The sequence below is a fragment of the Cygnus olor genome, chromosome 5, assembly GCF_009769625.2.
Source record: "Cygnus olor isolate bCygOlo1 chromosome 5, bCygOlo1.pri.v2, whole genome shotgun sequence".
NCBI lineage: Eukaryota > Metazoa > Chordata > Aves > Anseriformes > Anatidae > Cygnus > Cygnus olor.
The window spans coordinates 36397591-36411046 of NC_049173.1; the positions used below are offsets into that span (position 1 = coordinate 36397591).

Consider the following 13456-nt stretch of genomic DNA (forward strand, 5'->3'; position numbering starts at 1 on the left):
GTTTTGGGGCCCTGGACAAATTTCTTAACCCTTCTTTGCAACAGCTTCTGCATTTAGACGGTGATGAGCAGCGTCCTCCCACCTCACCGCTCTGCTCCTCGGCCTAGTGCCCTCAGAGCAGCTGCGGCCTCCCTTGGCTGGCGGTGTTAGACCAAAGAGAAGAACACAAAGTGTTTGTCCAGGCTGGCTCCCTGGAGAGGACATCACTTGGCTGTGGGCACAGGAGAAAAAGCCCTGCCTTTGGGGAACTGCAGCCAGCGTCATGCCACCACTGGTGTGTGACCAGACCAGGGAGCCATGGCGGCCTGCACCTGCGGAATCCATGTGGGACAGAAGCAGACAGGAAGATAGGCCCGATTGTTCTGCAGAAGCCTGCCAGATTATAGAATCATATGCTATAGAGTTATATAATAGAATAGATAGAATCATATCAGATGTTTAAGCAACCTCATCACAAAAGAAAACTTTGGTTTTGTACAGACGAGCCTCCTGAATGGGGAGCGTCAAATCACACGCCCTCTGGCAAGAGTGCTGCAGATGCAGTAACATCACCGTTATACCAAAAACGTCACCACTGGGCTTCTGGATCCCTTTCAAGGGATGAACACAAAGTTTTTACCAGAGAATAAAGCATGTTAGTGATCTTCTAACAACCATTTCCACCTAACTTGTGGTACTTGTCCTGTAGTCAGTAGACTCCTTATACCTAAAAGCTGCCCTGCAGGGAAAGGCTGAATCAAAACATACCTGCTGCATTCTGCACGGCAGCTGCTCACTGTATAACCCATGCCAGGTCCCCAGGCAGTTCCTAACAGCTGTATTTTGGCCAAGGGCACATCTATGCTATCACCGGTACCCGCTGACACTGCTTCTTTGTGACTGGAAATGTCCCCACCTCCGTGCATTTCGCCTGCCTGCTGCTAGCTGTCACCACAAATATTTGCAAACAACAGTTTGTAAGTGCGGAAGGCCCCACAAGTCACACGCTAGATGTGCCCATATTGCTCACACACCCATCAGCTTGCTCTTCTGACAGCCCACAGAGAAAGGGGAGACCCTTTCTCCAGCCATCCCTCACCTCAGCAGCGCTGGAGGCAGGTGAAACGGGGAAGCCGCATTTAAGGTCTGGGTAGAAATGTCACCATCCACTCCACCAAGAAGGGTGTTTTGTGACAGGCTCCTCACACTTGCTGCAGCATGCCCCTGGCAGTGCCTGCTCCATCACTTCTTGGTGTGCCTGGACAAAGGGCTGCTTTCCTTCCCATGTTGCAAGGTCACTAGAGAACGGGCTAATTTCCTCGCCTGACCTCCTGGCTAATGCAGGCCACGCAACAGCCCACATTCATTCACACTTGAATTTATTCTACATGAAAATTAGTCTGGGAGAACCACTGCAAAATTTATACTTAGCAGCCCTCTGAAATAATAAGCCCTCAGAAAGATGTTCTAAGTCTGCTGTCGAAGCGTAGCAGTCGCTGTTTGGTTACACGGGCATATCAGAGCCCTTCATGTACAGCTATTAGGAGCTGTCATACCTGTACCTGCTTCCGAGCAAGTTTTATGTCCATTAATTAATGCCGCATGCTGCCTCCCTAGGGGAACTATGTGAGTCAATTGGTGGACTCCGTGAAGCGAGTTGGTGGCTCTCAGCCCTGTTCATGGTGGAGAGAGGTCAGCATCACCCAAAAGTCCACCCCACAGGAGTGGCCGGGGGCCCTCTCACTTTAATGAAGACCCTCATTACAGAGCATTTTGTGGCAGCTGGGCAGATGCCTTTGATCTCTGCCCCTGTCAGTGTGATACCTTGCACTGGCAAGGAGCTGGAGCTATTTTGGGGGTACAATGGGGAAACAAACCTTCCAGTGGTCTCCTTGTTTAATTGCTCTCTATTGCCTTAAGTACAATGGCTAACAGCTAAAATGGACTTCAGGGTGTTGCCTACAGAGCTCTGTAATGGTTTTCTGCTTTTTCTTTCTATTTGCAATGTATTTTGAGTCATTTTACCTTGCCTGGGCTGCCCAAGAGGAGCTGTGTTGTGCACTTTCACCAGCTGATTCTGGGAAACGTCAGTTATGCTGTTCTTCTGTTAGCAATACATTTCTTGAACGATTTAAAAATAGCACGGTATGAAACATTTCCATCTTCTCTCTTCTAGAGGAGAACTGAGGGGGAGTTAACTCTTTTCTGCTTCGCCAGAGCAAAAAGCCTTGCAGTGCTCAGGTGCTCCTGTGCTGGAACAAGCTCCTAGTGCTGGCAGAGGCAATGCCATGAGGGCACCTGGGGCAAGCTTGAGACGAGTGAGGCTGGAGCCACACTGCCCCTTGCCAGAGCTGCCAGCAGTCCCGGTGTGCATGGTGGCTCACTCGGGGCTGCCCAGACAGCAACAGTACATTGAAGCTCCTCTCTTTGTACAGCTCCAGCACATACTAGCCCCAGAGCCTAAACCTCAGCTGTGTCCCCAGACATCCACATCGGCCCTAGAGCACCCATCCATCTTTTAACCATGTTGGAGCATCTCTGGCTCCATGAGGCAGCAGCAGCAGCAGAACGCATTCATCAAACACAACTTCCCCTATTCATCTGCACTTGCCATGCACTTCTCCTTTGGCCTGTGTGGCCCCTTTGGGACTCCTCTGCTAACCACGAGGTTGGGAAATAATCTTTCAACCACAAAATGCAGCTTCCTCTTTCAGACAGCAATTAACTTTTCCCCCACGCCTAAGGAAAGCCTAGAAGCACTAAAACAACAACTGGCTGCGTCCTGCTCATGTAAGTACCACTGAGATGCTGGTGTAGTCCCTTGGGTCTTCTCCCCGGTGGTTTTACAGCAGCACCACCATGGTCACTCCCTGGACCAGGCAGCCCAAGCAGATACAAGTATCCCCACCAGCCCCACAAGCCTTGGGGTGCGCTGCATCTAACTTCAGACAGGTATCATGAGTTGTACCAGGGCTCCACATTGCTTCCAGGCTGGTGTGCTGCCTCATTTTGTTTTCTTTCTTTTCTCATAGGTAAGTATCACTGTTGGGGAGTAACCCTTGCTTTCCTTGCCTGCCCATAACTGCTTTAAAGCATGGATTAGATATCCCAGTGGTTATTAAACACAGGAGATCTATGGGATTTCGATTGACTCAGATATCTGGCATTATAGCTGTGGTCTTGAATGCGCTCTCCAGCTAATCCACTCGATATTGGTTTTTGTTTACTCAGCAGTGATGTCACGTCAGCCCTTCTGGAGGGAGCAGTCTGGCAGAGACTTGAGTTTATGAGCAAAAGTCTGGGTAGCAGAGCCGAGCTCGGCCGCAGGCAGGTGCTCAGTCAGACAGCAGGTCAGGCAGCAAAGCAGAAGGGTAACTCTCACCTCTGTGCTGCTGTCCGGCCCTAGAACTGGCATCAGCTCCGTCTGCAAGCACCGCCGTGTGTGAGGCCTCGTCCTGGCCTGCACCTGCAGCCACCCAGGGCTTCAGCCTCAGCTCACGTGGAAATGGCACCTCCATGTTTCATTTTTGCTCCACATGGAATTAATACTGGCAAGGATCTGGTTTTCTGTTCCTCTTCCTCCTATCAGAACTGAATAAAAGTCCTACTAACATGAGGAGAAACAGCAAAAAATTTTGCAAGAAAACATTCTCTAGTTAGGAAAATAGTACATTGCTAATATTTCCCAGAAGAAAAAAATAAAAAATAAAATAATAAAATAAAATAAAATAAAATCACATTTATTTTCCATGCATTTTCAAACAACGTGAAGGAAGGTTTCCAAAGTTTCTTGGCAAGCAGCATTGCATGAGTACAATGCAAGGATTTTCCTGCAAGTCTACTTGCTCCCTGGGAAGCCACCACCATTTGTCATCCTTCCACAGCCTGTCCATGAAAGAGATCAGCCAGCTGGGAATGCAGGGCTCTGCGCACTCTGGTGAAGTGTTCTTTGGGAGATGTGGATTGGCATGGTCCGTGTTGTTTCCACAGCTCCCTGCAGCTGAATACCTGCAGTGAATCCTCACCACTAACTGATGAGATTGTGTCACCTTGTCGTAGTTATCCTAGGGCTGTGAGGCATACTTCACCAAAAAAAAAAAAAAAAAAAAGAAAAAGAAAAAAGAGCTACATCTGCAGTATGAACTTCCTGTGATTTCCATTTCCTGGGCAATTCTGAAAAGCATATTTTCATGTAAGCACTGGAACAAAACCAAGAGTGAAGGCTGCATACAAACAGCAGCTCCTGAGGTTTAAGCATCCCTTTGCAGTCAGATGCAATTCAGTGTTCATCCAGCACAAGCAGAACATCCAAGGGCAGCATGAAATCGTTGTTTTTTTTCCCTTATTGGCACTCACAGGAACAGTCAGTGCTGGGCATGGATCGAGCTGACGACTCTGCCATTGCTCATCGTTTATCATCTATAGATCATTGAGGCTGCAGTGAATTCGGCCAGTTTCTCTTTTCCTCTGTTCGTAAGTTCGAGGCCCTTTGGGGATGCAACACCCCTTGGCATTAATTGCCCTCCAACACTCAGGGAAGGCACGCTGTGCTCCGGGCAGTCCTCCTCGGCACGCACTCAGGACAGGGCTCAGCAGACCAGTTTAGGGTTTACGATTCACAGGCACCAGTTAGGTCTGTGCAAGGCACAGGGCTTGTGCAGCTCTTCCTGCCCCAAATGTAGACCCTGACCCTCCAAAGCCAGTGCTGCCTGGGGCACTGAATCACATTGCAATTCCCTGCTGGCTCCTGCTATCCCTGGGAAACACAGCTTCTTTTCGCCTTGCCCTGGAATGGGATGATCTTGCTGTAACTGAGCCTAAAAACAAGCCTTGGTCTTCTCAATGTAGCCCACCCATCCACTGTGAAGTAAAAAGCTTGTAACTAACATTCCTAACATACCCTAGCAGAGAGAAGAGTTTCTCCAGAAAGCATCTATTTATATAATCTCTGCGGTGCTCAGATACCATGGAAATAAGTAAAGAATAATATCTTGGGAGAGTCTGTCGCTCTGCAGATTTATGCATCAGTTGCTGCTTGCTGCCAAGCCTAAGCCAGTGCTCCTGCCACCAGGCCTGTCCAGTGAGTTGCCGTGCTTTGGGATCATGCTGCATTTGGCTCGAATTTCCCCACATTATTCCCAGCCCTATTTCATTTCTCTGAGCTCATGGGAGCCCACTGCTCCCTGTTCAGCGCTCCAGGGAGAGCAATCGGTTAAGAGTTATTCCCTTACCCAGCTCCTGCATGGGGATGTTGCTGAATGCAGGCTACTGACTATTTCACACCACACATCACAGCACCTCCTGTGCTCTCCGGCAGCATTTTGCCACCAGCTATCCCTTATTAGTAGTGCTTTGGGCAGCCTTTAAAATGGTAAGTCTTTGTTAGATTGAATGATTTTTGTAGAACTCCTTTTTAACATTTTACCGAGGCCCAAATATATTCCACCTCATCACATGCTCGCTGAATCTCCTAAGCTTGCAGTTCTAGCTGGTAGATTCATTTAAAATCCATTCTGCTGGGGCAAACGCACATTTGTCAGAGTGCTCAGCCCATACGCTGAGGCCTTTCAGCCCAGCTTCTGTCTCCGGGAAGCCGAAAGCCCTGAGTCCAGAAGAGCTTAGTGGTTCACTCATTAAAAGAGATTTCATCTTCGTCTGCTGGCCGCAGGCGTCCCACTGCCTCCTGATGGGTCAGGGGCTTGGCAGAGATGCCCACCTCCTGCTCGCTCGGCAGGACCGATGCGGCTGCCAGCTCCCAGCCCCACCAATGCTGCCAGAAGCCCACGGAGGGACCTGTCCTCCTTCCACATGCACCTCCGTACAGTACTTACATCGAGCTATCGTGGCTTCTTGGGAGAAAACGGTGCAGAAAAAAGCTGTGTGCTGTAGGCAGCTGCCAATGCAAAATCATCCGGGCCATTAGCCTGGCTACTTGCAGACACCGCCAGCATTTAGAGGTCCGCCTGGCCGAGCAGCCTTTCTTTGGCTCGGGTAGTGACAAGTTGGTGGAGGGAGACGAACAAAGTGAACAGTAAGGAATGAATGACTGCAAAGAAGATCAAGGCAAACTGCTATAAACAAAGCGGTTCTATTTTTTGCTTAAACCCAACATTTTGATCAGATCTTTATGCATGTATAATTAAAAATATTATTCCTCGGAAGGAAGCAAACTGTTCTATTCATGCTGAAATTATTTTTCTCCTTGACTTTTTTTGTTGCACTTCTTTTTTTTCCTCTCCAAACAGTGAGTTGAACAACTTCCGTCACTCTTCCTATGAGGTGGGTTTAAAGACTTATAGCGTTGCTTCCTAAAGGCAGTGGCAAAACTTTAATTTGCTGCAAGCAGGAAAAGACCAAGGTGCAAAGAGTTACTGCTTGTAGCACAGTCAGCTGATGACATGGAAGACCTAAGAGGGTTTAAATGTTATGAAGAGCAAGAAGCCCATTAGCAGAATGGACCAGGGTGGAATTAGCTTTCACGGTTAAAGATAGGAGGGGAAAATGTGAAGTATGAGGAAGAGATATGCAAAACTATCTCTCAAGAGTGAAGTGGCAGAAGCTCCACTACTTGGTACGCTCAGAATTAAGTTGGACAAAGCAATATGAATGTGTGCAAGATAACAGCTCTGCTTCAGCAGGCAGACAGGCTCAGGTTGTTCTCATCGGCTGCTCCTTGCAGCTGACTGTTAGCAGGGCTGTTTCTGCCAGTCTCTACCACGAAGTCCAGCAATTTTAAGGCCTTTTTTCAGACAGATCTTATGAAGAACAGGAAGAACCAAAAGTGCCAAGACTGCATTTCCGCTCAATTCTAAACCAAGGAAAATCCAACACAAAATGAAATTCTAAAATAGTGTGTCAGGGCAGGCTTAGAAGTAGGTGGAAAAGAACATGAAAGGGCATTTATATGAATGTATTGTGAAATAACTAATTTACTATACAATAGACAGTCATGGAGCATCCCAACTAGAAAGCACACCTCTGGACTGCCAACAATGCTCTCCCAGCTATCAGTAAATATTAGAGGTATGCACAGGAACAGGGACGTCAGCAAAGAGGGCTTAGCAAAATCTGGTTAACGTTCAGGGTGGGGAACCTGTCACACATGCACACACATCTATATATCTTTCTGGGAAAAGTCACAAGGTTATAACAGGAAAAACAAAACGTTCCTTGACTACAGCTTGGCCAACCAGGGCAGACTGTTAAGCTGTGGTGTGGGACAGTTTCCAGACAGAAAGGACACGGTCCATGCTCATGCTTCATTCAAACCCAGCCTGCTGAGAGCACTGGAGAGCGTGCTGCGGGAAGCCCATCCAACAAGCAGACAACAACTGAAAAATTAGCAGTAAAAAAAAAAAAAATAAAAAAAAAAAATCAGATCCCCATGATTCCACAGAGCCGCATGCATGGAGAGCTGGCTCTCCTGGTGGAGGTGGTTCTGTCTGTGTCGTGTCTGTACCTGCTGTCCTGGAAAACCATCCAGCAGGGGCTGGTGCTGTGTTCTCCGGTGGGCTTTCATGGTGAAAGATAAAAAAAAAAAAATACTTATTTGTCACATATATTAGCATTCTTGTTACTTCTCCCATTAATCTCATTACCTCTCCTGGCTAAGCTATTGCTTTCTTAAGCAGCTGCCTGTACCTAATTAAAGAGTAGGCTGCGTATTTCAGGTCTCACGTGCTGGCCTTTCCTTCCTTCTTTCCTGGTGAAGTCACCAGGAAAGATGATTTCAAACTAAAACATCTATTAAGTGAAGTTGGAAAGGAATTCATCTTGGCTGTTATCTTAATGATCCTTTGAATGTCACCTTTACGTTTAGAGCCTCTTGTGATAATCAGGGGCTTTCCACTGACACAGAAAGGTTTTGGCAGCTCTGCTCATCATACCTGGCCCTTCAGGCAGCTCTAGCTCTGGGAGGCTGCACGGCCACAGGAGAAAAAGTAGCGCTTATTAGGAAGAGCACGCAAACTGATCTGCCTCGAGCCTCCCATGTCCTTCCCTGGCGACAAGGATTTCCATCTCCCCGTGACGGGCACAGAGCCTCATGAATACAGAAAACCCGGTGGATCACTCTGTCAGTCTCGTCATTTCCCTGCCCTGCCGGGAGGGTAACAGCAAGCCTCCACCAGGAGCAAAAAGCCTGAGCGAAACCATCAGCACAAACACTCAGACATCACGTATGAGAACTGATAATGAAGCACAACGAATTTGTTTTGTGTCTAGGAAAGTGTATTTGTTATGGTTACATGGAATAATCATTCCCTCTGAAACGCCCTTCTGGACCTTGATAAAGCCTTCAGTTTAATCCCTCATGGAAGTATTTTTCTACAATGAGCAGCAAGCGCTGTCTTATCTTTTAAGACCTGTTAGAACCGAGGCTCGCTGAGATGCACACCCTTGCTGGCAGTAACAGAAACTGGCAGTCCCTTTCTTCCTCCTGTCTGAGCACTCCTCTTCCTCATCACCCCCACTACCACTTCTGAAAAACACAACAAGCAGGCAATGGTGGGCAGCAAATCTCTCGTCCAAATCTCTCGGAAGCACTCATCCAACTTTGTGGCACAACAGAAATAAGCTTCCAGGGAGAGGCGCTTACCCTGAGCAGCGCTGGGAGGCACAGGGAGAGGTGCCCACGTTGCTCCTTCGCGCACTGGTGTGGCCACCACGGCTTGCCCCTCTCTCTCTGCACGGCCTCAGCTGGGAGCGATTACCTTGGTGGTGGCTGCCAGCTCGGCTGCAAGGTGACGCTCTGGCCTAACACCGGCCAGAAAGTGAGCGTAGCCGCATGCTGAAGGGAAGGCTCAGGCTGAACTGCAACATCATCCTCCCTCAGCGCAGGGCACAGCGAGCTGCTGATTGAAGAAACAAGGCAGCTCTGATGAGCAGAGCTGCCCGGTGCCTCCATCAGCACTTTGTCTAGGCGAGCTCTCAGCACGCGAGCGAACAGATGCCAGGTGCCCGCGGAGCAGCGCGGTGATGTCAAGAGAAATGCAGGTGGTGAGGGATAGCTAAAGCGTTAAAAAAAAAAAAAATCAAATTCTTTGCATCGCTTGGGAGCAATAAAGGAAGTACATCGGACACAAAAACTGGCCAACAGCACTGGGGAAGCTGCGTTCCTGCCTGCTTTCTGCCCGTTTCAGCTAATCAGCGATTTTCGTGAAGGTCAACATATCTTAATAATGTCAGCCTGGCCAGAGAAGCAACACTCTCTAAATTTCAGCTGCTACTTTGGAAAAACTTTGGCGAGCATCCCCGACCATTCACAAATTTGTCATCCCGTGGGAGAACCTTCAGCTGGGTAGGAGGAGAGATGAAAAGCTCGTGATAAAAACTCATTAGAGCCTCCCCTCAAGGAGCAAAGCATTGCTCTTTGCAGGGAGAACAGAGCATTTTCTGTTCCTTCCTGCTGCTTTGTTTTCATCACCATCTCACCCACGTAACTTCTTCAGGAGCTGGTGAGAAAAAGCCGGGTCTTGGGAGCCACAGCCAGGGGTTTCGCAGGTGGAAATAGCTGCATCCCTCGGGAGGGAGCAGCTGTGAGGTGCTGCCCTCAGCACACGCCCACATGGAGCTCTGCTCGCAGCCGCTCGCCTTGGGGCAAGGGAAGACAGAAGCCTGCACACGTGGACTAAAAGATGCCCAGAGGTGCTCCTACAGATATCCACACCTGACGTGGCAAAGCAGCCTGGCAGTGTGCTGTTGTGTTACAAAGCACCACGCCAAGAACAAAATAGCTTTTCCCCCTTCTTATCTGGACCAAAGACATCTGAATTTCTTTAAATCTTTCCATCAGGTAAAACATGCATGCTTGCCTAAGTCCCATTTACAGTGCAATCTGGGGGAAGAAGAGTCTGTATTATTTCATTGCTCAGTTTGCATTGTGCTTACGTTGTATCTGAGTTAACCTTACAAATCCTCCTGCCTTCAGTTATAAGGTATTATATACAGTACTTAATCTAAATTGTTCACAAAACATGCATAAATTGTTTACACATCGTCATACAATGGCATGTCCAAACTCACGCAAAACCACCTTTTCCATTAGCAGAACGATATGAGCGGTCTCACACAGAAGAAGAACATTTTTTCCAATCTCTGCCTTGCAAAATCTGCATCTTATGCAGCCAGTGTAGACATGCATACACACCTGCACATACCCCACCTCGCGGCACAGCTGACAGAGGTTAGTTAACAGAGGGTACGTGCATCCAGGGACAGACTGATGGCTGTCTCTTGTCATTGTTCTCCCTCAGCCTTGTTACAGCTTATTTGTAAGCCGTTGGTTAGAAAACAGAGCACGCTGTAAGGAGAACTAAGGCAACCCTGGGCACACTTCAGAAGCACTAAGAGGGGTGGCAGAGGGGCACGCCTGGCGAGGGTGGGGAGAAGCACTCCCAGAAAGCAGCTGTGGTGAGGCTTGTGTCCCTTTACACACATGCTCTGTGCTGAGGGGCTGGGGTTGCTCAGAAACCCTTCCTGCCTCCTGGATGAGATGCTCTGAAGCTCCCATTTGCAGCATTACTGTGAAAACCCTTACAGCATGACAAATACACATAGAAATTACTTCCCACAGTGCTCCTCTCCCATGAGGTGGATAAAGCTGTTTTCACCTACGAGGAGGTATGAAAACGGAGGTGCCAAGAGCCAAAATGATCCAAAAGGCAGCAGGGCAGGGGAGCGCCGGCTGCAGTCCGGGCCCTGGTGCTTGGCTGCTCACTCCAGCCATTGCACAGCCGCTCTCCCCGGCAGAGCAGCCCCGGGTGCAGCAGCTGAGTCACAGCCAGCCTTCCAGCAGCTCTCTGCACCTGCCTGTCCCCTGCCCAGCTGTAGGTAGGCTCCCTTTGCTGCCAACATTTGTGTCCTCTGCAGCTTCAAGACTGGTGAGGAAAACCATTTAGAGAAGCAGGTGGGCAGGTGCATGTTTCTGAATGAGAACACGAGAGGTAGTGAAGCCATGCTCATCCCCAGGTGTTGGCCGTAAGCGGCCAGTGCCACCAGCAGAATGGCCACCAGCAATAGGGACCCCTGCCCACACTGGGGACAAGGAGACAGCAGCAGCCCAGGGGTGGGCAGGGGGCTGGCAGCGGGCATGGGGAAGCGGGCCGCGTTACCACCTTCCTCCAAGGCTCGCTTTATTTAGCTGGTTACATAAAGCTGTGCAATTTGGCTCCTGTCGGGAAAGAAACATCGGTGTGGGCGTGCTGGTACACCACGCCGAACTGCAAAAGTCAGCTGTGTTTTTTCCCCTACCGCTGATCGCTGGCACAGCCGCCGCTCAGCACTGGGGCAGAAAAACAAAGCTCAGCTTCTCAGCATGCCCTGGCGAGCAGGCAGCCCCGGGTGGGTGCCCGGCCAGGAGTCCCATGCCATGGTCCTTGTGCCATGGCCCCTGTGCCAGCCTGGCTTTCCTGCGCTGCCTCTGCTGCTCCCACACGTGCAGAGCCTGTGATGAGGCACGGGCTGCAGTTTGTATCCAGGGGACCCATTTTCTGTAATGAAAAGCAGGTGTGTCAAAGATAGTTACGGAGTCACGCAGCATAGCATAACATACAGATGAACTTAGAATCGCAGCCAACGCTGTGTTCGGAGGCAATTATTCATTGCACGAGTCGCTTCCATTTGCTATCATGCTCGAGAGGGGTTTCTCAACGCAAAGCGCCACAGGCAGGGGCAAGGCCTGGGCAGAAAGTTGCAGGGATTTCACCCGATCACCTTTTGGCTTGATCCCACCTGGTGGCTTAGCATTGGTCTTCAGTCAAAACAAAACGAGGGGAAAGCAAGGCCAGTGCTGGAGGCTCAGCCCAGGCTGGCAGGGGAGGCAGCAGCATGTGGGGAGGCTCATGGCAGACGCTGCTGCTAAGCACTAAGTGCCAGGCTCTTCCCTGCAGCCAGGCACGGGGCATGGATGTCAGCTTGGATCTTGATGGTCTTGAAGGTGTTTTCCAGAACAAAACGCTCCTTTAACAGTGAACAACGCTGAGCTAAGGAGGACAGCAAGAGGGGAAGCTGTAGTCTGTAATTGCTCCTAATATACCTCAGAGCGCTTGTTCTTCCAGGGAAAGCTGTCGCCTTGCAATGCACAGAGGGATAAGCTGTGAAGAATTTTGCTTTCCTCACATCTGAGCTAATGTGCTCGCAACTGTGCTGGCAACGAGAGACATTTTGGATGGAGTCGGCTTCCTCCCTCCGTGGGTGTCGGGGAACAATAAGGGCTAATCACTCGGAGCGCTGGCAAATATGAAGTGCACGAGGAGAAGTTAACGTACCATGGCAGTTACATCGCAGGGGAGGGAGAGTTGCTTTGCTCCAAAGCCCTGATGTTCCCAGGGCGAGAAGAGGAGAATGGGAATTGTCCCGGTCACTGGGGAACATCCCTGCCTGTAGGTGTCACATGCGCTGCTGCCAAAGTGTTGGAGTAGTATTGACAAAGTATGTTGGAGGAGAACGATGATGCACCATGAAATATAGGAAGCATTACAGTGAAAAAAAGTGGCTTATTGTGACCTTTTTAGTAGTTTCCAAGACCGGTGTTTGCTAAACCAGGATTGTATTCAAAATTAATTGGCCCATTTGAAGAATGCACCTCCAGTTCTCTGAAACTTAGGGGAGTTACTGTAAAGAGGCTGAGAAGCAACACAGGAGCCCCTCACTTTATCGCTTGCTGCTGCCAGAAAGATGAAGGCGGTCCTCCCTCGTCTTTCGTGTCCCCTTCTCCCAGTAGATTTGTCTTCCTTATTCTTGCTGGCTGTTCCTCTCCTTTATTGTCTTCCCTGGCCACGGGATCAGTGCTAGTCAGAGAACTGGTCCTGCTCTGGCTACAAGGAGAACCGAGCTAACTGGCAGAGGACCACCTGCCACCCTTCCCCACACGCCTGGTGCTCCCCAGCCAGACCTCTTCCATCACAGAAGAGAGCCAATGCGTCCCAGCCACAGAGAACGGACAAAGAATGGCCCAGGAACGCAGCCCATGGCAGAAGCCCCTTTTCGGGACTTCAGACTTGCCCAGAAACTTACAGGCACAGTGATACCAGAAGCAGGGGGATACTTAGCTTCACTCTGCCTCTCGGAGAGCTTCAGTCAGGACCACACACCTCAGGGCTGCCAGCATGGCTGGGCTCTGCAGCACCTCAGGGCCTCTGAGGCTGCAAGGCATGGCCTGACGGAGTGAGGGAAGAATCCTCACCCTGCCCTCGCCAAGCACTCATCCACCACAGGCCTACTGGGGGAGGACATGGCAGCAAGCGAGGCTGGCCAGCTCGAGAGCTTATGGGGACGAGGGGCTCAGCTCCACGGGCTCCTCTCCCCCGGCTTAGCAGGGATGCTCTGCACCAGCTGCTCGCGTGCGAACACAGCCGGCAGCTTGGCTGCGGGGCTTAGCAGGAACATCTGGAGGCCTGGGTGGCGGGGGGTGGTGGTGGATTAAAACAGCGCCATTAAAAATATATAATAACCGTCAGACGGATAAGCAAGCACAAAG

The 13456-nt window shown here is 50.0% G+C and overlaps 1 long non-coding RNA gene across 1 annotated transcript in view; it reads right to left on the bottom strand.

Moving 5' to 3' along the window:
• The window catches only part of LOC121071244, a 35941-nt gene that overhangs the window by 19064 nt on the left and 3421 nt on the right, over positions 1–13456 (bottom strand). The gene's annotated exons all lie outside the window — the stretch shown is intronic.